Source organism: Bison bison, unplaced genomic scaffold (genome assembly GCF_000754665.1).
Source record: "Bison bison bison isolate TAMUID 2011002044 unplaced genomic scaffold, Bison_UMD1.0 scf7180017864498, whole genome shotgun sequence".
Taxonomy (NCBI): Eukaryota; Metazoa; Chordata; class Mammalia; order Artiodactyla; family Bovidae; genus Bison; species Bison bison.
The window spans coordinates 193,399-219,771 of record NW_011495057.1 but is presented as its reverse complement, the minus strand read 5'-3'; the positions used below and the strand labels follow the sequence as shown (position 1 = coordinate 219,771).

Sequence of the window (26,373 nt, the reverse complement as noted above, 5' to 3'; positions counted from 1 at the left end):
GGTAGTTTGAGCGTTCTTTGGCATTGCCTTTCTTTGGGATTGGAATGAAAACTGACCTTTTCCAGTCCCATGGCGACTGCTGAGTTTTCCAAATTTGCTGGCATATTGAGTGCAACAGTTTCACAGCATCATCTTTTAGGATTTGAAATAGCTCAACTGGAATTTCATCACCTCCACTAGCTTTGTTTGCAGTAATGCTTCCTAAGGCCCACTTGACTTCACATTCCAGGATGTCTGGCTTTAGGTGAGTGATCACACCAGCGTGATTATCTGGGTCATGAAGATCTTTTTTGTACAGTTCTTCTGTGTATTCTTGCCACCTCTTCTTAATATTTTCTGCTTCTGTTAGGTCCATACTATTTCTTTCCTTTATTGAGCCCATCTTTGCATGAAATATTCCCTTGGTATCTCTAATTTTCTTGAAGAGATCTCTAGTCTTTCCATTCTATTGTTTTCCTCTGTTTCTTTGCACTGATCACTGAGGAAGGCTTTCTTATCATTGGCTTTAGGAGATGTTATTTTACTACTTATTCTTATAATTTTTTGTAAATTTTGAGAGATTGAAAAACTATTCTTTGTCCACTCACACCACTCCATAATCATCCTCAATTATATTTTAAACAGATAATTCATTCAATAAGAGTTTTATAGATATAGATTTGTGATGATTGTATCCTCAATTTGGGCACAGGTTGATAAATTATCAATTTATTCTGATTATAAATTAAAGTTCTCATACTGCCTCTCCTTGGAGATTCATGACTTTGTAATTTTTCCTTTCTTCAAAACTGTCATATTTTCTATAATATCCATAAACAAATTTGATAGTTTGAGGCACATCTTTATTTTTATACATCTGATACTATGAGGAATAATGACTAAGTATACTAATTCCACTTTTAAATATCTGTTATTTGATGCAAAGTGTTTTCCCCTCATACCAGATAAATTCTAAATATTTTTCCTCAAGTTATGTATCTTTGTTAAAGTTATACGGGTCATATCACATATTATCATGTCTTGATACTTAGAATAACAAAAAAAATTTAAGCAGAAAATATATATCCTATTTTGAAAATGTTTCAGCACAGTGAAAATGTAATAATTTCCCTTCTCATTTTGAGGGCAATTTAGGCTGCTGTGAGATCTCCTTAGACGTTGTTGAAGAAAAATTTTTGTTAGAAACAATGACAGACTCAGTAATTTTTTTTAATTACTTACTTTTCAATGATTTTTCTGTTCGTTTACATGCTCTTCTTGAGTTTTATTCTCAAATTAGTTTACATGGGACTATGTTTATCTTTAAAATGCATTTATCTCTTTTTAAAAAATCTGATTCCTTTCTTAAAAGACAAATTTAAACCTAAAGTCTTAAACTTATATAAAAACAAGATACCTCTGAAGTTTTTGGTTGGTTGAAATCCATGAAGTCTTGAAAGGTAAAGCCAGGATCTTTATTTTTATGCATTCATGTTCTAGTAATCTACATCAAGGCAACATAAGATGAAAATTTTATAGACCAAACTGCTTCCAGTTATATTAACAAAATTGTGTCTGATTATCAGTTGGACAGATTTGTCTATTTCAGTAGAGTTCTGTTTATTGATTTTTTAATCAGCTATTAAAAATGCCTGATTAAATATTATGAATTTTCTCATTATCACTAGCTATAGGTCATTTATGATGTGATTTCATGTGATTTTCTTTGTGTTTATCCTGCTTTAAGTTTGTTGAGATTCCTGGGTCTGTAGGTTTATATTTTCATTAGGTCTGAAAAAATTTTGTCAGATATGTCTTCAAATATTTTTCTGTCCTCCTTTTCCTGAAACTCCTCTTACACTTAACAATATTTCTTAATTTTGTCCAAGAGATTTCTGTGGTTGTTCCTTTTTTTTTCTGCCCTTTTTCTTTCTTTCAGTTTGGAAACATTCATTTGTTCTTTCTTCAAGCAGAGTCACTATATTTTCCTTTGTAGTTCTTATCTAATAATTTTATCATCTCAGTATTTATGGGTCTGTTTCTCTTGGAAAACTGTTTTCATTTCTCCTCTGTGGGTTAATAATTTAGAAAGTGCTTTCAGGCAGAAAGCTGAGATGCTTGTCTGGCTTATCTATTTTTTTCCTCTGTAATCTAATTTCAAGGATTATAGTTCTTTACTGCCGATTTCCCAATTCTGAAAACAGTGGTTTCAATATTTTGTCCACTCTTCTAGCTATTTATGGTGGAGTGTTTAATTCAGGCCTCTGTTACTGGATAGTGCAACTACTGGCAATTATCTTTTACTTTTGGTATTTTCAAAATGTTTGCTTCTTTTTGGGGTTATGCAAAAAAGTAATGGAAGTAAAATATAAAGTTGAGTTGAGTTGAAGTTAAGCATTCACTTAAAACAGACAAGCAGTTACATATGATGGCCTAAAGATCTCCCTCTTTTGTTATCCATGTTTGAACTTTGCTAGAGTCCCATCATTTCCTTTGTACTTCTTTTTAGATTACCAGATTATCACACTTCTTTCTCACTTGTCCTTCTCTGTACTGATTTTCTTGCCTAATTTCAGTAAAATAAAATTTCACATTCACTTCCCAAAATACCTGGCATTGTCTGTAATTGTCTTAGTGCTTAATCCCTTCTCTTCACTGTGATCATTGCTGCAGTAGTTACTTAAGACTATTGGATTTAGGATACACATTTCAGTCTTGTTAATCTAAGATCACCACAGCACTATGACTGTTTGGGAAACTCAATATCTCTGAACTCATTTGTTGAGTCAAAGTGGGAAAATACCCTCTTCTTATCCCACAGATTTGACAATGCTCATGCACAAATATATTGTTCAAAGCATGTTGTTATCTTTGTACTTACGCATATGACAAGGTCCCAGATAATTTTGTTTTTACCATCTGTTCTTTTTCATTGAAAATTATTTTCTGATGTATCATATATGACTTAGGAATTGTCTCTTGCCCCTTAAAATTGGTTAAAAAAATTTTTGACTGGAAGACATTGAGAGAGATATCAGTTCTCTGTGACTCACTTGGAACTAAGGTGTGCTTTACTTTCTCTCCAGCAGATTCTCACACATGTCCTAGGCTTGCTCAGATGGTGCACTTCCAGGAACCCAAAGGTTCTAAAATTCAGGGCCATTAATTTATATTGAGTCTGTATTATAAAGATTTTCTTTAAAATTAGTTGTTTGGTATTTAGAACTTGTTTTCTGAGAAACATGTTATTCTAATAGATTGCAGCTAGATCAGCCTGCAAAATTTTCTTCTACATAATGTAGTTACACTATCGGAGAAGGCAATGGCACCCCACTCCGGTACTCTTGCCTGGAAAATCCCATGGACGGAGGGGCCTGGTGGGCTGCAGTCCAAGGGGTCGTAGGAGTTGGACATGACTGAGCAACTTCACTTTTCGCTTTCATGCATTGGAGAAGGAAATGGTAACCCACTCCAGTGTTCTTGCCTGGAGAATCTCAGGGACAGGGGAGCCTGGTGGGCTGCCGTCTATGGGGTCGCACAGAGTCGGACACGACTGAAGCGACTTAGCAGCAGCAGCAGCAGCAGCTACACTATAGAGATTAACTGGAAGAAATCAACTAATATTCATGTAAGCGATGTTTGAGCTATGAAGAATAGAGGCAGTTTTAGCTTAAACACTTGTGATGATTGTTAGGTGTGATTTACTAGGTTTGATTTATTTGTAGGTAACTCACTTTTAGTGGTTCATGTTAGCTGATGAGTATATTTCAGATCTTAGCTCCTGCACTCAGAGGAAATCAGTTTTTTGTTGAGTTCTGTATGTATGCCAAAAGTTGAGGATCTTTTATTGGATAGTTTTTGAGGCCAAGGACTTGCCACTGGTATGATTTCATAGCTTATTCATTTCATTTCCTCATATGTAGAATTGTGTGACTATAGGTATTTCATTTATGCTATGAACTGAATGAATGGTTGTGTTTACCCTATCTTCATTCATAAGTTAAATCCATAAATTCCCAGTGCAGTAGTATTTGGAGGTGGGGCCCTTGGGAAATGATTAGAGTTACATTAGGTCATGAAGGTGGGGTCCTCATGGTAGGATTCGTGCCCTTATAAAAAGAGGAAGTGACATGAATTCTATCTGTCATGTAAGGAAACAGCAAGAAGGCAGCCATCTGCAAACTAGGAAGAGGGGCCTCATCAGACACAAACTCTACTGGCACCTTGATCTTGGACTTTCCAGCCTCTAGAACCATTATGAATGTCTGTTGTTTAAGCCACACAGTCTACGGCATTCTGTTATATCACCTGAGCTAAGATAATATAAATGTCATATTGCACATATTTTGCAATGTAAATATGCCACCTGTTGGGGGTTTCCTGGATCGCTCAGTGGGCTAAGAATCCACCTGCAGTGCATGAAACAAGACTTGAGTTCAATCCATAGATTGGGAAGACCCCCTGGTGAGGGAAATGGCAACTCACTCCAGTATTCTTGCCTGAAAAACCCCGTGGATGGAGGAGCTTCAGTCCATGGGGTCACAAAGAGTCAAACATGACTGAGGATGAGCACAAGACAAGGCAAGGTGCCACCTGTGAAGTATGGCTGAGTAATTCAGTGCCGTTGTGTAATATGCCCACCTCCTTCTACCACACCCCTTGTTTCTTTATATAACTCCATTCTTTCCTCCTCATTCATATCAATGTAAACCAAGAAGAGTGAAGCAAGACTTATTTTGCTTTTTGCTGCTGTTCTTTTTGGACTGTTCTTTATAGCAGGATATTTGCTTTTGAAAACTGGCACTTCACATCACTGCATTTTGTTCTCAATAGCTACACTTTTGAAAAGGAAAAAAAAAAATACTTCCCGTGGCACACTGAGATTTTTCTTGGGTAGAGTAACATGGAGGGAGTCGGTTTTGATGACGATGGGGAACTTGGAAGGCTAACTGAAACACTGATCTTAAGGTGTCACTCCATGGGACTTGATAGTGATGTAGGTTGTCACCAATAGTTTTAGCAGCATCAGTTAGGATGTTGCTGGCTATTGTGGAATCACATTGATGTGTGCAACAGGGCAAGAGTGTAGTAAAAAGAGCTTTAGTGTAACACCGGTGGAACGCCATAGCCTTTCTTTTGTAACATTTTGTATTCTTCCTCCTCCAATAATGATTCCTCCTTAATTCCCAGAAAGTATATAAGTCAATTTAAGTGGAATCAGTTCAGTTCAGTCACTCAGTCGTGTCTGACTCTTTGCGACCCCATGAATCGCGGCACGCCAGGCCTCCTTGTCCATCACCAACTCCCGGAGTTCACTCAGACTCACGTCCATCGAGTCAGTGATGCCATCCAGCCATCTCATCCTCTGTCTTCCCCTTCTCTTCCTGCCCACAATCCCTCCCAGCATCAGAGTCTTTTCCAATGAGTCAACTCTTCGCATGAGGTGGCCAAAGTACTGGAGTTTCAGCTTTAGCATCATTCCTTCCAAAGAACACCCAGGGCTGATCTCCTTCAGAATGGACTGGCTGGATCTCCTTGCAGTCCAAGGGACTCTCAAGAGTCTTCTCCAACACCACACTTCAAAAGCATCAATTCTTCGGTGCTCAGCCTTCTTCACAGTCCAACTCTCACATCCATATATGACCACAGGAAAAACTATAGCCTTGACTAGGAATAGGCACAGTCATTTTACTAACACCAAGCCATAAGTGAAGTAGAATTGTTTCAAGAGATATATTTTAAATCACTTCTTGAATGTCCCCTCCCATCTAATTTTTTGATGTTTTTGCTCTTCCTGGTATCCTTGCTTTGAGGAAGAGGACTAGTGAGCAAATGACCTTCATAGTGTGGGGCTTCTCCTTTGGCATGTGAGATCATTCAAGATGGAAATAGCATGGAAACAAGTGGGAGAAGGAATTTAAGAATGAGGATTTCAGATTAAAACGTGGAGCTTCCTTGAGGTGTTCTTTCCCCTTCAGTGGCCCACAAGGATGACAATCAACATGATAGCTCCTGAGAACAAAGTGCATCCATAAGCCAGGATAGCCAGATATGTGTAGCTCACTAACTTTATTTTCCTTTTGTTAATCTTTGATTCTTATTAAAAATTTATTTGACTAATTCTGCTTTATTACATTCATGATTAGGAAATTGAAAAAAGAAGCCCTAACATTCTTATATAATCATCTGGGCAGAACTTTGGAAAAGAAAATAACATCTTTCCTGGTGAAGCACTACTGGCAAAGGGGATTGTTGGGAAATTTCCAAAGGAAGGTGAATCTGAGTACATGGAGATGATTCTTCCTCCCATAGACATTCCTCCTCCATTGCTACTTGGAGGGTTCATCTTAATTTTCTTAAAGGATATAATTTTTATTTATATGTACTCAATATGGAAAAAATAGCAACTTAAGAAATAAAGTGTATTCTTCACCCCTTCTAGTTTTTACAGTTTTATTTTTAAAAGCTTTTATTGGAATATAGTTGATTTACAATATTGCATTAATTTCTGCTGTATAGCAAAGTGAATCAGTTATAGATATTATATATACATATATATATATATATGTGTGTGTGTGTGTGTGTGTGTGTGTGTGTATCTCTATCTCCACTCTTTAAAAGATTCTCCCCCATATAGGCCATTACAGAGTATTGAGTAGAGTCCCCTGTGCTCTACAGTAGGTCCTTATTAGGGCACTAGTGTTTTTTAATACATTATAGAAGTTGGGGAGTTTTTCCCCTAGTCAATATCCTGACAAAACCCCTCAAGAATAGAATAAAAATGAAAGACTAGAATCCCAGAGCCAGTAAAGATTGCTGTTGAGTTAAGGACTATTGAGTGTAAGAATAACTCAATATCAAAATATGTAATACTATAAGTCACCAAATTAATAAATAAAAGGAGAAAACGTGATCATCTCTTTATTACTAAAGGAGCATTTGATATAATTCATCTTCCATTCTTGATAAGAAACTCTTGATAATACGATACAATATACTAACAAAATATTCTTAACATAATAAAAATATAATCTTGTTCCATATTTTAAAAAGAGCAGCATCTAGAACATCTAGAAACCATTCCTTTACATTCAGGAACAAAAGAAAATTTTCATTATGATATCATTCTTGAATGAAATATAGCTAATGCAATAAAATTAGAGAAAATAAATGAATGTAAAAGTTATAACAGAGAAGACAAAGTATTGGCAGGTAATATGGTTATATGGGTTAAAAATCTAAGTTATCGAACCTGGACTGGTTCGATGCACGATACTGGATGCTTGGGGCTAGTGCACTGGGACGACCCAGAGGGATGGTATGGGGAGGGAGGAGGGAGGAGGGTTCAGGATGGGGAACACATGTATACCTGTGGCGGATTCATTTTGATATTTGGCAAAACTAATACAATTATGTAAAGTTTAAAAATAAAATAAAATCAGGAAAAAAACAAAAACAAACAAACAAAAAAATCTAAGTGATTTACCTGAAAAATCTATTATAGCAATAAGAAATTTCAGTGAAGTGGTTAGTATATTAAGAAAAAACTGTCTTCCTGTCTACAAACTAAAACATAATAGAAAAGTATAATTGAAAGGAAGCACCTATTAACCACAGCCACAAAGAGATTGAATACCTAGCAATACATTTAAGAAATGTAAAGCATCTATGTGAATGAAAATTTAGAATACTATTGAGTTATCCAAGAACACTCAAATAGAAAAGTGTTTTTTCTTCTTAGATAAATATCATTATGATGCTTGTTATAATAAATATCATTATGATGTTTAGTCTCTCCAAATAAATCTGTGTTTAGAATTCTCCTTAATAACTACACTAGGATTTTTATATGAACCACAAAAACTGTTCTAACTTTCTTATGGTAAAATAAACAGTAAATTTTAGGGAATTTCTAAAGAAGCAAATAAAAATTGCTTTTTGAATGTACTCACAGGATAGTTAGTCCTACAGGATATTGAATGTATTATAGCTATATAATAATTTAAAGGCTGGTACTGGCACTTGTATAAATAATGTGTAATTCAATAAAACAGTAAGATGTCCAGATACGGGTGCAACATATTTGTGAATTTGGTGTGTGTTAAAGGTGGTATTGAAAAATCAGGGGGAAAAGATGAATTATTCAACATATGGTGCTGAGACGACTGCATGGCCATCTGGAAAAAAATAAAATTGGCTCCTATCCTAATTTCACATGGAGCAAAGATTTTAATGTAAAAATTTATCATAAAAGTATTATGCTGAAACATAGCTGAAATTAAATATTTTTGAAATAAGAAAGCATTTGTAAATGTCATATAAAACTAGAAGCCATTCAAAAACTTTTCCATAAATTTGACTGAAAATAACACTTCCATGGGAAAAATAACCATAAGTAAAATAAAAATTACAAATTTAGAAAAATTTAATTACATATCATAGGCAAAAAGCTAATTTCCTTAATATGTAGAGACTTTTTATTCATTAATAAAGCAATAATAATCCGATAAAAATAAGAGCAAAAGTCATAAGAAGATACTTCACAGAAAGAAATTACAGATGACTCAAACTTATGAAAGCATACTTAAGTACTTTACAAGACAGAATAAAGATAAATTAAAACCATAGTGATTTAGGTGAAAATCCTATTAGATTAGCAAAGAAGAAAAAAATTCTATAATGCAAACTTGTATTCTATGTGATAAGAGTTAATAATAGAACAATAATAAGAATTACCATTTTTTTGAGTACTTATCTTGTGTCAGATACTGTACTGAGTTTTATATATGTTAATTAACCAGTTCCTCACAATGATCCTGTAGAGCAAGTACAATTCTCATTCCTGTTTGCAGATGGTGAAAAAGATCTAGAAAGAACTAATTTGCTTAGTTGTGATGAAAATAAGCGCAGAAGTAGAAACTGAAACCAGGAGATCTGGCTAAAAGATATGCAAGTATTAATAGCTATACTCAGCGATTGGTTGCTCCAAATGATCTGTGACAAAAATTACAAGTATAGTCATTTTAACCCTGAAATTCTGTCCTACATATTTATTCACACAGTTACCATATGATGAATCCACACAGATACCCACTGTAGCCTCATCTGTGAGAGTGTAGATTGGAAACAAAAGTTGGATAGGAGCTGGTTATTTAGGGCTTCCCTGGTTGCTCAGACAGTAAAGAATCTGCCTGTAATGCTGGAGACCCAGGTTCAATCCCTGAGTCAGGAATAACCTCTGGAGGAGGAAATGGCAACCCCCTCCAGTATTTTTGCCTGGAAAATCCCATGGACAGAGGAGCCTGGCAGGCTACAGTCCATGGGGTCACAAAGAGTCAGACACTACTGAGTGACTAACACACTTAACTGATATATACTGTGGTAGAGCCATACGATGGAATCCTAGCCAGCTGAAAGCAAAATGAGAGATCATTTCAATTAATCTATACAAATGCTATTATTCATTTAAAGAAAAGTATATATCTATAATTTGTGATGTTATATTAGAATATCTCCAGATGGATGCTCATGAAATAGGTAATAGCAGCAGCGTTGGGGAGGGAACTTGGGGATCGGCAATGGAGGAAGACTGACTTTTCATTGTATAGCCTTTGGTATTGTTTACACTTTGCACTATGTTGAATGTATTATCCATCCAAAGCTGAAATATATACATTGAATAAATGTTTTACATGGTTTTTAGAAATGGCTGCTGCAATATTCTACAATGTTGTCTGTAGAGAGGGGCAGGAAACACACCCTCTTGTGAATGGACGCTTCTAATAACAGCAGGTGTAATGGGAATGAGTTGTGTTTGGGGATGGTGTTGAGGAGCATCAAAGGTTGGTATCCACTGGGCTTCTTCTCTGCCTGAAGAAACATTTCCCACATCCTTATAAGGGATGTTGAGATACTGCTGAGGATCACCCCCCTGTTCTTCCCTGTCCCCCTGCCCACATACACGGCAGATGCTGGAGGTGCCTACATGTCTGGACTATTGCATTTGAGCTTTCTGGAGACATGTTCAAGTGCTGTCTCTGCCCGATTCTGCACTTGGTCATTCACTGGTTTAATAGCCCAGAATCTTTCCTTTCTTTTTCATACCATAGTCACCAAGTTCTTAGAGATAACCTAAATCTGAGTGTTTATTCTAGAAGGATGGACGTTCGAGATTTGCTTTCTCAAAGCTTCTTTCTCACCCAGTGATTGTGGCTTCCTCCCTAGAAACCCACCTACTCTCAGACTCTGGTCTCCGCTTTCCTGTATGGCTTTGCTGCGTTAGCTGGAATGGAGGCGCTCCCCATTATGCTAGGCAGAAACTTTATGGTCTAGAGATATGGTGAGTTGGATGGGAATTAAGATATAGCTACTGATGATGCCAAGATATGTTTATTTTTTTCATTCAGTGTAAATTTGGTTCCAGGTGCTTTTCTGGTTCATGTTCATGTTTGTTACTGATAAATAATGAAAAGCAGAGGTGTCCTGGAGAAACAGTTTCTCTCTGTCATTTTGCCACAAATGTCTCCACTGGGCTTATTTTCCTGTGTTCCTTACTGGGAGCACAGTCTTTTAGCCACTACACCACCAGGGAAGTGTCTATTTTCTCATGTTCTTGAACAAAAGATTCTGAGCCGTGAAAACATGGGATTGGACATTGGCATTGGTTAAATAATTTGCCAAGGTGTTCCTTTCCAGGTAAATGAGGAGACATTCTGAGTAGCATGTTTCTTCTTGATATTTAGGGCAATAAAACTCACTTATTGCCCTTAAAAATTCACAGATGACTCATGAATCAATTAAAATTTTAAAGTAGCTCATTATCTTAAAAGTTAACTTTAGATGGTTGATCATGATTAATAGATTACAGAATTTTAAAAATTAATGAAAAATGACTGCATCTTGTTATTGTAACACTGGGCTATGAATACTCCAGTGTAATTAATGATAAAAGTGATGGCTACAACTTGAAAGCACGTGGGCAAATCATTATAATCATTGGCTCTGACAAATATTTATATCACCATTGAGGCCCATTATGTACAAGACACAGTAGAAACTGCTAAGTCTTCTTTGCTACACAATCATAATCATTGCTGTCGTATTTTATGACAGTCTAAAGTTAATTTCAGATGAATTAAAGGGTGATATTTTAAAAAGTCAATGAAGAAGAAAATGTTTCTGAAAACAATATCTCCAAATGGGAAGCAAATTAAATTATGAAAATAAATACTCAGTAGTTTTAATCAAATTAAAAAACAAAGACTAAGCTCAAGAAAACAGTTGAAACAACTAGAAGATATTTCACCAGAAGTTTATATATAATAATAATTTTACTGCTATTATTAATAATGCTATAATATATACTCTTTTTTTCATATACAAAGTTGTTTAATACCATTTTACAAAACCACCACAATATTGTAATTAGCCTCCAATTAAAATAAAAAAAATCAAACTTATACAATATATACTCTAAGAAAAAATTCCTGTCTAGTAGCAATTCCATTTTTAGAATCTAAGAAAGAAAAATCAGAGTAATCTTTAAAAATGGAATTATCTTCATGCATTTTTTGAAACATGAAACTCTTAAGTGAATTCAGGTTAAAGACCAAACTCCTTATTTTGGCTTATAAAGCCCTACAGATTCATATCCGTCTTCTTCCCTCTTAAAAAAAAAAAAAAAAACCTATTTAGTCTTATCTCTGGTCACTGCTACCTAGTACCTCTTCTCCAATAGTGTTAAGAAGTTCAAATGTCTGTGTTCTTTCTCATCTCCTTCCTGTGTCTGAGAGGATGGGAGAGGTTGTGTTTGGTACTTGTAATGCTCATTTGGATTCAGATAACTCAGATTCCTTGGCCTGTTGTCGCAAGTCCCTGAATTCTTCAATACACTGCTTCCTTATTTCTGCCCATATGTCCTTTAATATTCCCTTCCTTAAAGTTTCTTCAAATCCCAGGTTAGGTTGCCATGCGTCTTGCTAGGACCCTAAATGATACAGCACTCAAAATTCAGAATTAAGTATTGATATTTTTCACATTTTCCCTGGTGGCTCAGATGGTAAAGAATCCTCCTGCAATGCAGGAGTTGCAAGTTCGATCCCAGGGTTGGGAAGATCCCCTGGAGAAGGGCGTGGCAACCCCCTCCAGTATTCTGGCCTAGGAAATCCCATGGACAGAGGCTACAGTCCATGGGGTTGCAAAGAGTGGACATGGCTGAGCGACTTTCACTTTCAAATTAAAACTCAACTTTATTGAGGTATGATTTATACATAATAAAATGCACCTACTCTGATCATCTAGTTTGATGAATTTTGGTAAAGGTGTATATCTGTGTAACTACCACATAGTTGAGAAAAAGTGCACATCCATTACTTCCAAAAGTTTCCTCTGCACTTTCTTGGCCAAATTCCCCACTCTGGTTTTCTAGTCTGTTTATTTGTGTTCTAGAATTTTAGCTAGATTAAATCATACATTACGACTTGCTTGTATCTGACTTCCTTTGTTCAGCATGTTTTTGAGATTCATCCATATTGTTGCATTTATCAGTTAATCACATTTTTAAATTTTTAGGTAGTGTTCAGTTGTATGGATATTTTAAAATTTATTTATCCATCCCTCTGTTCACAGGTATTTGTTTTCAGGTTTTGACTATTATAAGTAAGGCTATATGTGTGTGGACATTCATTTACAAATATTTGTGTAGACATGTGTTTGTTTGTTTGTTTTGAGGGAGCCACATTTTCCCCGGTGGCTCAGATGGTAAAGGAGAACTTCTGGGATGTATGATAAGTCGTCAACTTTAAAAGGAGCTGTCATGCATTTATACAAAGTGGTGTACCCATTCACATTCTCATCAGCCATGTATTAGAGTTCCAGTTGCTCTATATGCTCATGTAGTACTTGTTATTTTCAACATTTTAAATTTTAGGTATTTCTCATGGTTGGAGCTGTTTTGTTGTGGCTTTAATTTCCATTTCCCTGATGATTAATGATGCTGAGCATTTTATCATACAGTTTTTCATCATCCATTTGCCCATTAAAATAGGATTATTTGTCATAATTTTGAAGGCATACATTCTGGATCCAAGTCTTTTGTTAGATACATGCATTGTAAATATTATTTTCCCCGATTTTCCTTTATCTTAGTAATGTTTTACAAACAGCAGATAGTTTAAACTTGGAAGTCCAATTTAACTATGGCCTTTAAGTTTTGTGTCCTGTCTTTGAAATTTTTGCCTATCTCAGCATCATGAAGATTTTATCCTATGTTTTCTTCTGGAAAGTTCTTTTACTTTTTAGGGGAAAAAAGAAACCTCTGTAGGTAAACTTAAAATTGTCCCATTACCCCTTCCTTCCTTCCCCTTTCATTTTAGTGCAAATCACAATCTTGAACTTCACTTGTACATCTTTATCTGTGTTGTATAATTCTGCCATGTAAGTTCTTATGCATCATAATATTTAGCATTATTTCATGATTTTATAAAACTTACATAAAGATTTCATCTGTATGTGCATATAGATGAAGAAAGCTCTCACTTAGTTTTCTCTGTATGTAGTGGCTTAAATTCATAACCAGTTTTTTGCTATCTGCTCAGTTAACCTTTCAAACCAGAAATTTGATTTTTACTTATTCTTAATCCAAGACAGAGAAAGATTCCATCCATCTATATAATCTATCTATCCATCCATCTACAGAGAGACACACAGGGAGAGAGAGACACATACACAGAGAATGTTTCATTTTATTTAAGAAGAATGAATGAAACCAAGTTTTAAGCTATTGTTCAATTGTTCTCTGCTATGGACATGTGCATGGACATGGACTGGAAAATTTTTTTTAAGGCTTTATTCCAGAGTCACAGAGGTAGGTTATAGATACTGATGGCCAAAGGGAACCTTTACAGGAACTTGTTGAGATAACAAATATTTACTTACGCTTTTACTTATTTTTACTTCATATCTGTCCACCTGGGCAATGCATAAGAAACAGCTTATTCTTTTCCCCAATTAGGGCCATGAATATGGTAGCTGAATCATAGAGAAAATAACAAAAAGGCTATATGTGTGGAGAGAGGAATGAGGAGCAACAGGAAACTAGGCAACTTCTAAAATTCTCTGCTATAGAAATTTTATATTTTATCTGTTGATGAAAAATTTTAAAATAAGAACTGAAGTATTGTTTAACCACAAACTATAGCTTTTACAAACACAATGCTTATATCATATTGCTAGACTATGAAATGGATGAAGTGGTGGCAGATAGCTAGCTTCAAACTTGTAAACTTCTTTTTCCTCCTGAACACACATCTCAGCTACCTTCCCAATCTGAGTGCACATAGGTAGGACCATGTAACTAATTCTTTCAAACAGAATGTGTGTGGAAATGGTGTTTGCCACTCGCAGGATTGTCTCTTCATCATATGTGATCCTTCACCTTCTCTCTCTCTGCCTCATTAGCTGACTGGAAGCAGAAGACTCAGCAGAGACTCTGAGGCCCCAGGGGAAATGCAGAGCCCCTAAATGAAAGGAACTGTTTGAAGTCTACAGAGTTACATACATTGCAAAATCTTTGCAAATTTTTAATGCAGTTCACATAGAAACACAAAAAGTCAGGGATATAATATCAGTCAAGGAGTGTGAACTTCACTCCTCCACCCAAATTTCTGTCCACTTTTATCTCTTTCTGACCCTTGATGATGAATGATTATCTTGACTTTTAGATCCCTCTTGAGAAAGGCAAGCTCTTCTCTACTTCCTCATCTGGGGAAGGGTGCGTTAGTTAAAGTGTCTTTGTGCGTATGCTTGGAAACGGAAGCAAAAGACATGATGTTGTGAGGAAACTGAAGTGAATAGAAGACAGGTGAAAACCCTTGCTCAGAAAAGGCAGAGAGCTAGGACAGCTGTTGTCAACTGCAGAAACTGTGGGACTTCCTTCTGGATTCTAGCAATGAGTAATTTGGTGACAATTGATTTTCCACTCTTCAGAATCTCTGCTCTAGATTGATATCAGGGAGGCAGAATCCAGTTAACTTACCATAAACCATGGGCCCACCCTAGTGCCTAGCAAGGATGATGTGCTATGGTTGGCATCCCTACCAAGAACATATGAAAAAGAGCAAGAGAAATTTTTGAAGTCAGTAGACATTTAACTGGTGTAAGAGGGAAAAGAGGTACATGGCAGACTTACAACAGAACACATCCGCTACAAAGGTGGAACTTTTAAGTCATTGATATCTTGATGTAAATAAATTTATTAGATTTCATCTTATATGTATGTACATGGCAAAGCAAAGAGGAAAGTTACTGAGTGTTATAATCTGACCACACACTAGGTAGTCTTATGAAAAGTATCCCATTTTATGGAAAATGATGGCCGGGGAGTCAGGAGTAGAAGAGGTGACAGAGAAAAGTGCTGTAAAGAAGGAAAGACAAGAAAGGACCAAAGGCTACCTGAAACAAACTTTTCTATACCAACTTTGCCTAGTTATAGAAATCATTTGACTATTGGCCTGTGAGTTTGCTATTCAGTTGTTTCTCATCCCTACAAGACTTGATTGTCTTTAGATGTTTTGTCTTACCAATCAGAGATTTAAAAAATGACCAACTGGGGATAGAGTTCTCTTGGAATTCCATATGATTTATTTTGTGGTAGAAATAAATGAGAAGTACTAGTTGTATGTCAAGGAAGGAGGGGAAAACCATAAATCAAAAATCACACACTATTAAATTACCTTTCAGACTTTAACAAGCGGAATTTCAGGAGGGAAGAAAGTCGAGAAGCACAGATGAAGCACAAGTGCTTAGAAATTCATTTTTTTAAGGGACTGGAGACTAAGATCTGTTTTGGTATGTTGGCATGACCCAACCTGGGAGGTCAGAAAACCATCACAGGCTTTTGCTTGTAGAGCAGGTGCACCTTGCTGTAAATAATCTTTGTAGCTCTGACCCTGAAAGCTGATGTTAGATGTGTTCGGCCAGGTGACTCCTGATTATAGTTCCTCTTGTGTTCATTTCCTTCTCCCATACTCCTGAACAGGCATCCGGCTCATTTACTTGAAGATTCTGACTTTCGATAGCATTCCTAGAGTTGAATGATTTTGGCATTTTGGTATTTAAAGCGAGAATGGATGATGTTTCATATGCTTGTGCTCTTCTAAAATCTTGTGTCCCTTGATAGCCCCTCTATATAAAGCTACATTTTGAGTAAAGAAATGTAGCTTTGTTTCTGTTATTAACAATACTTGAGAATGATTCCATGTTTAATTCCCTTAGGCTATGGGACATTTATTAACCAGGTCCTTTTTATAGGATTTTAAAAAAGTTCCAAAATAGAGTGAAATCTCATCAATTCAGGTGTTTACAAATTAAGAATTTGTGATCATTTGGGAGGGATTATTTACTTTTGTATCATGAAAAAGAACAATGTGAGTAATATTCTGGGAGCATGTTTAATCTGGATAAAGAAACTAAACCTTTCAGTCATATTCAAAGCACTTATCTAGTGGTTAAGGATAAATGACTCTTATCTGTTCAGTGTGTTTCGTGGAATTTCAAGCATCTTCCCAACATAGTCATCGCAGAGGTAGTGTTGGTCCTCATTTCCCTTGTCAGTCAGTTCAGGCGCTCAGCTCAGCTCAGTTGCTCGGTTGTGTCCGACTCTTTGCAACCGCATGAATCACAGCACGCCAGGCCTCCCTGTCTAGTCATGTCCAACTCTTTGTGACCCCATGGACTGCAGCATGCCAGGCTTCCCTGTCCATCACCAACTCCTGGAGCCTGCTCAAATTCATGTCCATTGAGTTGGTGATGCCATCCAACCATCTCATCCTCCGTTGTCCCCTTCTCCTCTTGCCTTCAATCTTTCCCAGCATCAAGGTCTTTTCCAGTGAGTAGTTCTTCTCATCAGCTGGCCAAAGTATTGTAGCTTCAGCTTCAGCATCAGTCCCTCCAGTTAATATTCAGGATTGATTTTCTTTAAGATTGACTGGTTTGATCTCCATGCAGTCCAATGGACTCTCAAGAGTCTTCTCCAACACTACAGTTCACAAGCATAAATTTCCTTGCCTCAGAGGGCAAACTATTTCTGAGAATAATTTTCAAGAAGCATGAGGCTTAAGTGCTTCAAAATCTTGCAATAAGAATGAAATGGTAGCTGATGATGTTCCATTTGGAACATCCCCAGAGCTGTATTGAAGCCATGTGTATACCTTCATTAGTGCTGTAAACAAATTACACCTACAGGATAAGAGTCATCTTTAGCTACATGACAGGGTTGACATGCTGAGTTAACAAAATAGTAGCTGCTTTCTTAGGTACAGAGGGACAGTGATAAGACTGAGTCTATGTCGGGGATGTAAAGGAACAATAATTCCCCGATTGCTGTAGGTACAACTGATCAGAGGATGTAGTTTTCCCTCAGGAGAGAGAATAACTAAGAAATTTCATAGGTGATAGAGACTAAATTTGTAGAATTTGTGTTCTTCAGTTACAACTATATATTTAAGTGTGGTATCAGACCTAAAATTAGTATTATGTGTTGCCTTGACATCTGGGGGAAGTTGGAAGAGACTTGTGTTGTCCAATCCAAGTTCCCCTTTCTACTTTGCTTCTGCAGATAAAATCTTCCAGCCAAACAACCCTCCATATCAAAGAAACCAAGTGCAGTTCCTGCTTATCTCTGAGTAGTGGGTTTCATTTCCCTTGCAGCCCACAAATTATGCAAACAAATCAATTACATCATTTTGTGGAAAACTTGGTGTTTCCTTCCTTCTCCATATTAGAAAATCTGCCTTCCACAGCCCGGGTTGTTCATTCTATCTTGTTCTTAAGTAAAACTGCCCTATGGCCCTGCATAGTGTCCTCCTCCTCTGTCAGTTATTACGTGACAAGTAACTGTTGCTGATATCATCTGTCTAGAGTTGGATGTCTTATGGCCATCTGTGTAACCCTAGGGTAAGTAACTTCCCTCACCAATGATGCAAGGAGGAGGTGTTTTAAACAGAAAATACCAACATAGTATCTGTAATCTCAAGATTATTTAAAATGATGTCACTTATTTTCAGAGAAGAGAGGAGAGTATGTCAAATATATAGTGAAAAGGAGGTATACTTGGAAATGTTCAGCAGTAAAATTCATGAATTGCTTCAATCGATAGAGTTGTTGTTATGACATAGCTTGTATTCTAATTATGTTTCAGCTCAGTGAGATTAAGTTTGAATCCAGAAGCCAATCTTTAAGTTAGTATTTCTGCCGCTGTACGCTATCTCTATTTTCCTATATATCAACTTTAATGAGAATTTTTTTTTTATCATTAATGGATGTTGAAATTTGTCAAATGCCTTTTTTCGTGTCTATTGAGATGACTGTATTTTTTTCCTTCTTTTATCACATTGTTTGGTTTGCAGATTTTGCACCATCCTTGCATCTCTTGAATAAACCCCACTTGATCACAGTGTATGATCCCTTCTATGTGGTGTTGAATTTGGCTTGCCAATATTGTGCTGAGAATGTTTGCATTTATATTCATCAGAGATATTAACTTGCTTCTTTCCCTCAGTTCAGTTAGCTTTCTTATTGCTATTGCTTTGAACTCTATCTGGTAAATTATTTATTTTGGTTTCATTAAGGCTTTTCTCAAGGTATTTTTTTCTTGTCCTTTGTTTGAAGCATAGTCTTTTGTCTTCTCATTTTGTTTAACTTTCTGTCTCTTTCTATGAAGTTAGGTGAAACAGTAGCCTGTCCTGGATTGAAGGTGTGTCCTTGTCAACTTTGCCTGTGTCCTGTGCCTTTGGAGTTGCATCGAAGGTAAGCATGAGCCATGTCCTCCCCTGGTGTGTGCCGGTCATCATTGCATTGGTGGAAAGTAGAGCTGGAGTTGGTGGGGCTAGAGCCAGAGTCTGGTGTAAATAGGGGCTTCTCCTATGCTCAATGGTTGTCACTGCCTATGGGGGGCAGGGTTGGGGCTGGAGGGCCTGAGGAGGAGACCTCAGCTAGTTGGTTGTGTGATGGCATTCTCAGCCTTGGTTTGGGGTGTGAAAGTGAAAATCACTCAGTCGTGTCCATGGAATTCTCCAGGCCAGAATACTGGAGTGGGTAGCCTTTCCCTTCTCCAGGGGATCGTCCCAACCCAGGGATCAAACCCAGGCCTCCTACATTGCAGGCAGATTCTTTACCAGCTGAGCCAGCAGGGAAGCCATGGTTTGGGGGTGTGACTGGGCTTAAGGGTCTGGGGTGGCACTTCCGTGCTGGTTTCACTTTTCCCCTGATGTGTGCATTAGTTAGAGGTGCCTCAGGGATGGCGGGGTTGGTGTCACGCTTAGCCGCCTCTGCCTTAGTGAGGAGCAGAGCTAGAGCAAGAGGGGCTGGAGTGGGAATCTGAGACAGGCTGGGGGTTGCCCTAGGGTGTTCCTGGCAAGTCAACAAGAGCCCCAGGTGGTCTTCAGTCTGCTGTCTCTGTGACTGGGTGTAAACACGAATGTGTGTGTGCTGTTGAAGAGCAGAGTCTCGGTTTCTTACAGTCCTCTGCTAAGTCCCACTGGTTTTCAAACCTGCTAAAGGGGCTTGTCTTTCCACTGACATAATGTCTAACATGTGGCTTGAACCCCTTGCTCTGCACGGGGAGAACCCTGAGCCTGTGCTATCCCCCTTCTCTTCCGTGTCGCAGTGTGGGTGTGGGGTGTGGGTCCTGGCCACATCACTTCTCCTCCCTTCCTGCCAAACTCAGAGTGTGCCTCTTCCTTTATAGCCTTGGTTGTCCTGCTAGTCCCCAGGTTGAGTTTAACGAGAGACATTCTATGTGTAGTCTTTTTTAAAATTATTTTTTAATTGAAGGATAATTGCTTTACAGAATTTTGTTGTTTTCTGTCAAACCTCAACATGAATCAGCCATGGGTATACATAGATCCCCTCCTTTTTGAACCTCCCTCCCATCTCCCACCCCATCCCACCCCTCCAGGTTGATATAGAGCCCCTGTTTAAGTTTCCTGAGCCATACAGCAAATTCCCAATGGCTATCTATTTTACATATGGTAATGTAGGTTTCCATGTTACTCTCTCCATATATCTCACCCTCTCCTCCTCTCTCCCCATGTCCATAAATCTATTCTCTATGTCTGTTTCTCCCTTGCTGTCCTGCAAATAAATTCTACAGTACCATTTTTCTAGATTCCATATATATGTATTCAAATACAATATTTATCTTTCTCTTTCTGACTTACTTCACTTTGTATAATAGGCTCAAGTAGGTTCATCCACCTCATTAGAACTGACTCAAATGCATTCCTTTTTATGGCTGAGTAATATTCCGTTATGTATATGGACCACAACTTCTTTATTCATTCATCTGTCGATGGACATCCAGATTGCTTCCATGTTCTAGCTATTGTAAATAGTGCTGCAATGAACAATGGGATACATGTGTCTTTTTCAATTTTGGTTTTCTCAGGGTATGTGCCTAGGAATGGGATTGCTGGGTCATATGGTGATTTTATTCCTAGTTTTTTAAGGAATCTCCATACCATCTTCCATAGTGGCTGTATCAATTTACATTCCCACCAACAGTGCCGGAGCATTCCCTTTTCTCCACACCCTCTCCAGCATTTATTGTTTGTAGGCTTTTTGATGATGGCCATTCTGACAGGTGTGAGGTGATATCTCATTGCAGTTTTGATTTGCATTTCTCTAATAATGAGTGATGTTGAGCATCTTTTCATGTGTTTGTTAGCCATCTGTATGTCTTCTTTGGAGAAATGTCTGTTTAGGTCTTTTTCCCACTTTTTGATTGGTTGTTTTTCTGGTACTGGGTTGTATGAACTACTTGTATATTTTGGAAATTAATCCTTTGTCAGTTGTTTCATTTGCTATTATCTTCTCCTATTCTGAAGGTTGTCTTTTCACCTTGCTTATAGTTTCCTTTGCCGTGCAAAAGCTTTTAAGTTTAATCAGGTCCCACTTGTTTACTTTTGTTTTTATTTCTATTACTCTAGGAGTGGGTCATAGAGGATCTTGCTTTGATTTATGTCATCAAGTGTTCTGCCTTTGTTTTCCTCAAAGAGTTTTCTAGTTTCTGATCTTACATTTAGGTCTTTAATCCATTTTGAATTTATCTTTGTGTGTGGTGTTAGGAAGTGTTCTAGTTTCATTCTCTTACATGTAGCTGTCCAGTTTCCCCAGCATCATTTATTGAAGAGGCTGTCTAAAAATATGGAATGCTTCAGGAATTTGCATGTCATCCTTGCACAGGGGCCATGCTAATCTTCTCTGTATCATTCCAATTTTACTATATGTGCTGCCAAAGCAAGCATTGGTTGTAGTTTTGCTGTGGTCGTGAACAGATAGGAGTCTAGCGTCGTTCTGATCCACCTCCCGCTTGTAAAGTTTCTGATGTCCGTTTCCGTGGGCTCACAGAGCATGCTGTCATCAGTCTTTTGTTGTTGTTCAGTTTCTCAGTTGTTTCTCCAACTCTCTGCGACCCCATGGACTGCACACTACCAGCTTCCCTGTCCTTCACTATCTCCCGGAGTTTGCTCAAACTCATGTCCATTGAATTGGTAATGCCATCCAACCATCTCATCCTCTGTTGTCTTCTTCTGCTCCTGCCTTCAGTCTTTCCCAGCATCAGGGTCTTTTGCAATGAATTGGCTATTTGCATCAGGTGGCCAAAGTATTGGAGCTTCAGCTTCAGCATCAGTCCCTCCAATGAATATTCAGGGTTGATTTCCTTTACGATTGACTGGTTTGATATCCTGGCTGTCCAAGGGACTCTCAAGAATCTTCTCCAGTACCACAGTTTAAAAGCATCAATTCTTCAGTGCTCAGTTTAGTCATCAGTCTATTTACTTGCAAAACCAATACAATATTGTAAAGTTAAAAAAAACAAACAAACAGAATAAACAGTCAAGAAGCAAACCTTACACAGGCAGTCACTTAATTTAAAACAAAGGTGGCACTGCAGTGCAGTGGGGAAAAGAATGGTCATTTCAATAGTGGTGGATCAAATAAGTATCTATGTAGGGAAAAAAAAAAATGACCAATTAACTTCTATTGAGTCATTGAAAAGAATGGATGGGAACTCACACCATTTCCCTGGAGGTACCCCTCACTTCCATTCCTGTGTTCAGAATGTATATTTGGGTCCTATTGGGTTTTCTCTTTTTGTATTGGTTTTCTAAAACTCTTTCTGCTCTAACCACTCAAGCTGGCAAATTTCTATGATAGATTTCTTTCTATGATCACATTATATTTGCTTTACATGGAAATCTCCACCTGGGGTTGGAGTGAAACACTCAGGAACTCTGAATGTGCTTGTTGTAGGGAAAGACTTGAAGTCAGTGGAAGCATATTAGAGGGAGTGTGTTACGAGGACCAGGTGAATCCAAATTTGCTACCCAGCTGCTGATTTCAGAAAATGATTTCCAAGTTGCAGAGATCTATTTACAAATGATCCCTAGCAGCTACCAAGATTAATTCTTAATCCCTTGCACTTCAAAGCTTTTTCTTAGTCACTGAACCTCAATCCTATTCCGTTGTACAAAGTTTCGTGCAAAGAGCATATTACCATAGAATGGTAGATTGGCTCACAGGGTGGGCACTATGCTCCACCTATGGGGTTTGGTATGCAGAATCCAGCTGCATGAGGTGAGGACAGGACCGGTGCTCTTTGAAAAGATGGGAGGACACCAACACCTGTTTACTACCTCTACCGTCTCTGGGACTTTGACAAGCTAGGGTAGTAAACAGCAATATAGTTTAAAAAAGTTATCATTTAGCTTTCAGCTAGTGAGTTTTCTCCCTTTTGAATTTTATTTTATTTAAAAAAAATTCATCTTTATTTTTGGTACAGAAATTCACTTCAAAGACCACTGCTTTGTAAAATCTCCTGGGTTCTTGATTTTCTGTCTCTAATTCAGGGAGGGAAGTTGCAGGCTTATACTTCATTTTCTCTTAAATCTTGAATCAAGCAATGAAGTACATTGTATCTCACAGTCTAATGTAGATGCAGACATGCAGTTTTAATGGGAACTTGGGATGCAATTGTAGTGGGGCACAGGAAAAGCAGCTTCTAGATCTGTGTTGGGGTTTATTTGCTGTTGTTCTGTCCCTAAGTTGTGTCCAACTCTCTGCAACCCCACAGACTGCAGCACGCCAGACTTCCCTGTCCTTCGCTATCGCACAGAGTTTGCTGTGATTCATGTCCATTGAGTTGGTGATACCATCCAACCATCTCATTCACTGTCATCCCCTTCTCCTGCCTTCAGTCTTTCCCAGCCCCAGGGTCTTCTCCAATGAGTCTGCTCTTTGCATCAGGTTGCCAAAGTATCGGAGCTTCAGCTTCAGCACCAGTCCTTCCCATGAGTATTCAGGGTTGATTTTCTTTAGGACTGACTGGTTTGATATCCTTATTTTCCATGGGACTCCCCAAAGTCTTCTCCAGCACCATAGTTGGGGTTTATAGAGAAGGTTAAGAAAGAGTAGAAATTTGTAAGCAAAGGGAGAGAGTGTAGAAGGACATCCACGCAGAGAGATGACACTTTAGGCAGGTAACAGGCCAGGTGAAAGGAGCAGTGTGTGTTTTAGTGATGTGAGAAGACACATTGGATACATGGCTGGGGAGACACCAAGTCATGGTGGGAGTCTTATGTCATTCAGAGATGTGCTTATTTTCTCCAGTGGGCCATGGAATCTGACTGAAGGGTTCTGAGAAAAAGTTTGGGTATTATCAGATTCATATTCAATAAAGAGCTCTGTAACAGTTGTGTAAAATTTGTTTTAGAAAGAGAAGTTAGACCAGAGGTAGGGAAGTTGTAATATTTTGGATGAAATACATAGCAAGGCAAGATAGTGGTCATGGAAATGAAGAGAGAAAAAAAATCAGCAAATTCAATGACAGAATCTATATATTTTGATACTGAATGTATGTGGTGGTAGATGTGTAAGCAACCACATTCAGCTCCTGAAGAGGGGCCATGCAGAGGGTTAGTGTCAAAGTCAGTGGCTTCTGCTTCTGTATTTTTGGCCTGGGCTTGCTATTAGTCTGCATGGCTGGTAGTCAGGAAAAGCTAGACTTGAACTGGAAAAGCAAGACAGACTGGAACTCATTGATACTCCTGTGTTCATCCTTTGCGGCTTCTAACTATACTCAGGGAATATTGATCTTATGAATTTTTGTAGAAGAGGTTATGAGCGGATGAACTTTAGTTTTCTAAGTGATGAGAAAATTTTGGTAGAAGGGCTAACAGTGATAATTGGGTTTATTGAAATATAACTTAAGGCAAAAAATAAACACACTAAAAAAGGTACCAGTACTACTAATGGACACAATTTCTAGTAAATAGGTATTAGTTAACAAACTGTTGTTGTAGTTTAGTCACTAAGTCATGTCCAACTCTTTTGTGACCCCATGGACTGTAGCCCACCAGGCGCCTCTGTCCATGGAGTTCTCCAGGCAAGAATACTGGGGTGGGTTACCATTTCCTCCCCCTGGGGATCTTCCCAACCCAGGAATTAAACTTGCATCTCTTGCATTGGCAGGTGAATTCTTTACCACTGAGTGACATGGGAAGCCAGTTATGAATAATAGACACTAAATAATATAGACTTAGCATTCATAAAGGAAATGTTAGGGAAATAATAAGGAGAAATACAAACACAGTAGTCATAAAAGATTTTAATTCACCTTTTTTCAGTTCATAACAAAGTCAAGGGGACAAAAAATAAAGTAATAAGTAAGGATATGAAAAATATAAGGACAAGATACACTTGTTAGATTTATTTGATATATATTAAAATTTGTACCTTAAAAGAGATAATATGTCTTCTTTTCAACTACCAACGGGATAGTCACAAGAAATGACCATATCATATACCTACCACACAGGAAGCTTCAATAATTATAGTAAAATAAAGTAGCATAGACAAAATTGTGTGATATAGATCCAATAAAATAAAACAGTAAAATTAGATAATTGAAGTCCCAGGGTATAGAAATTTATATATTTTCTTTTAAATAATTAATAAATATGAATTAGCAAAGTATATTGCTAATGAAAACACTACATAATAGCCCAGAGGTTTATGAGTGAAAGCAAGGTCAGAGGATAAATCATTATGTACTTATATTAATGCATAAAAAAGCACAATAATAAATGAATTGAACAGGTAACTAAAGGAGTTAGAAAAATACAGAAAAGAAAATAGAAATACAAAATTAATAAGGTAAAGTAGAAACCAATAAACAATTAAAAAATGACAAAGCTGTATATATATTTAGAAGCTGGGTTTTGAACAAGAAATGGTATGAAATAAATGTCAGTTAACTAGGCAAGATAAAAGGGAGAAAGGACAAATATACTAAATAAGAAATGAGAGAGAAAATACTCTCAGTGGCAGATGAAATGAATCATAGAAGGCTAATTTTCTAAACCCCGTGGAAATACATTTGAAAAATCTTGAAATGGATAGTTTTCTAGGAAGATTAAATTTACCAAAAAAGATTCCCAAAAAGGGAGAAAATTCAAAAGGATAATTAACATAGGAGGAATAATTTGTCAAAGAGTTGATGCTCTAAAAAGGACTCTGTCTAGACAGTTACACAGGGGATAAAATCTAATGCTATTTAAATTGCTCCAGAGCCAAATGACAAAGAAATGCTTCTAAATCCTCTTATGAAATACTAGGCATAGTATAATTACAAAAATCCAACAAGACTAGCACAAAAGACAGTATACAACTTAATATTGGCATAAAAGTTCTAAACATATTACTAACAAAGAGAAACCAGTAGTCAATACAAAGAGGTCATTCCTAGAATGTGAGGATGGTTCTAATGAAAAAAACTATATCAGTATACTTCATCATAGTAAGAGACCTAAGATGAATCTTATAATCAGTCTCCAAGTGTTTTGAAAAAGCAATAGAAAAATTAAAACTAAGTCATTTACAAAAGACCATGTATTGCATGATTCTGTTTATAGGAAATATCCAGAACAGGCAAATCTATAGAATTGAACGTAGATTATAGTGATTGCCTAGGATGGGGGAATAGCATGGGATGGAGAGTGATAACAAATGTGTCTGGAGGTTCTTTTTTGGGGTGATGAATGTTAGATTCTAAAATTAGATTTTAGTAATGGTGTACAGTTCTGTGAAGATATTAAAAGCCGTTGAACTGAATGGTATATGAATTGTATCCCAATAAAACTGTTAAGGAAGTTAATGCTTAAAAGTCTAAATAAAATATTCTTAACCTAATAAAAATATATTTAGCTGAACCCCAAAGTTAACATGAATCTTGTTGGGGAAGTAAGAATTGTTTTTCCCATAGACTCTTGAAACAAGCAAAAATTTCCATAACTAGCACTGCCCAGTCTCTTCAGAGACGCCAGCCAGTGCAATTAA

At 37.2% G+C, this 26,373-nt stretch overlaps 1 pseudogene; it reads right to left on the bottom strand.

Annotated features, from left to right (window-relative positions):
• LOC104980330 overlaps nucleotides 1–26,373 on the bottom strand; it is an 89,881-nt pseudogene that overhangs the window by 19,791 nt on the left and 43,717 nt on the right.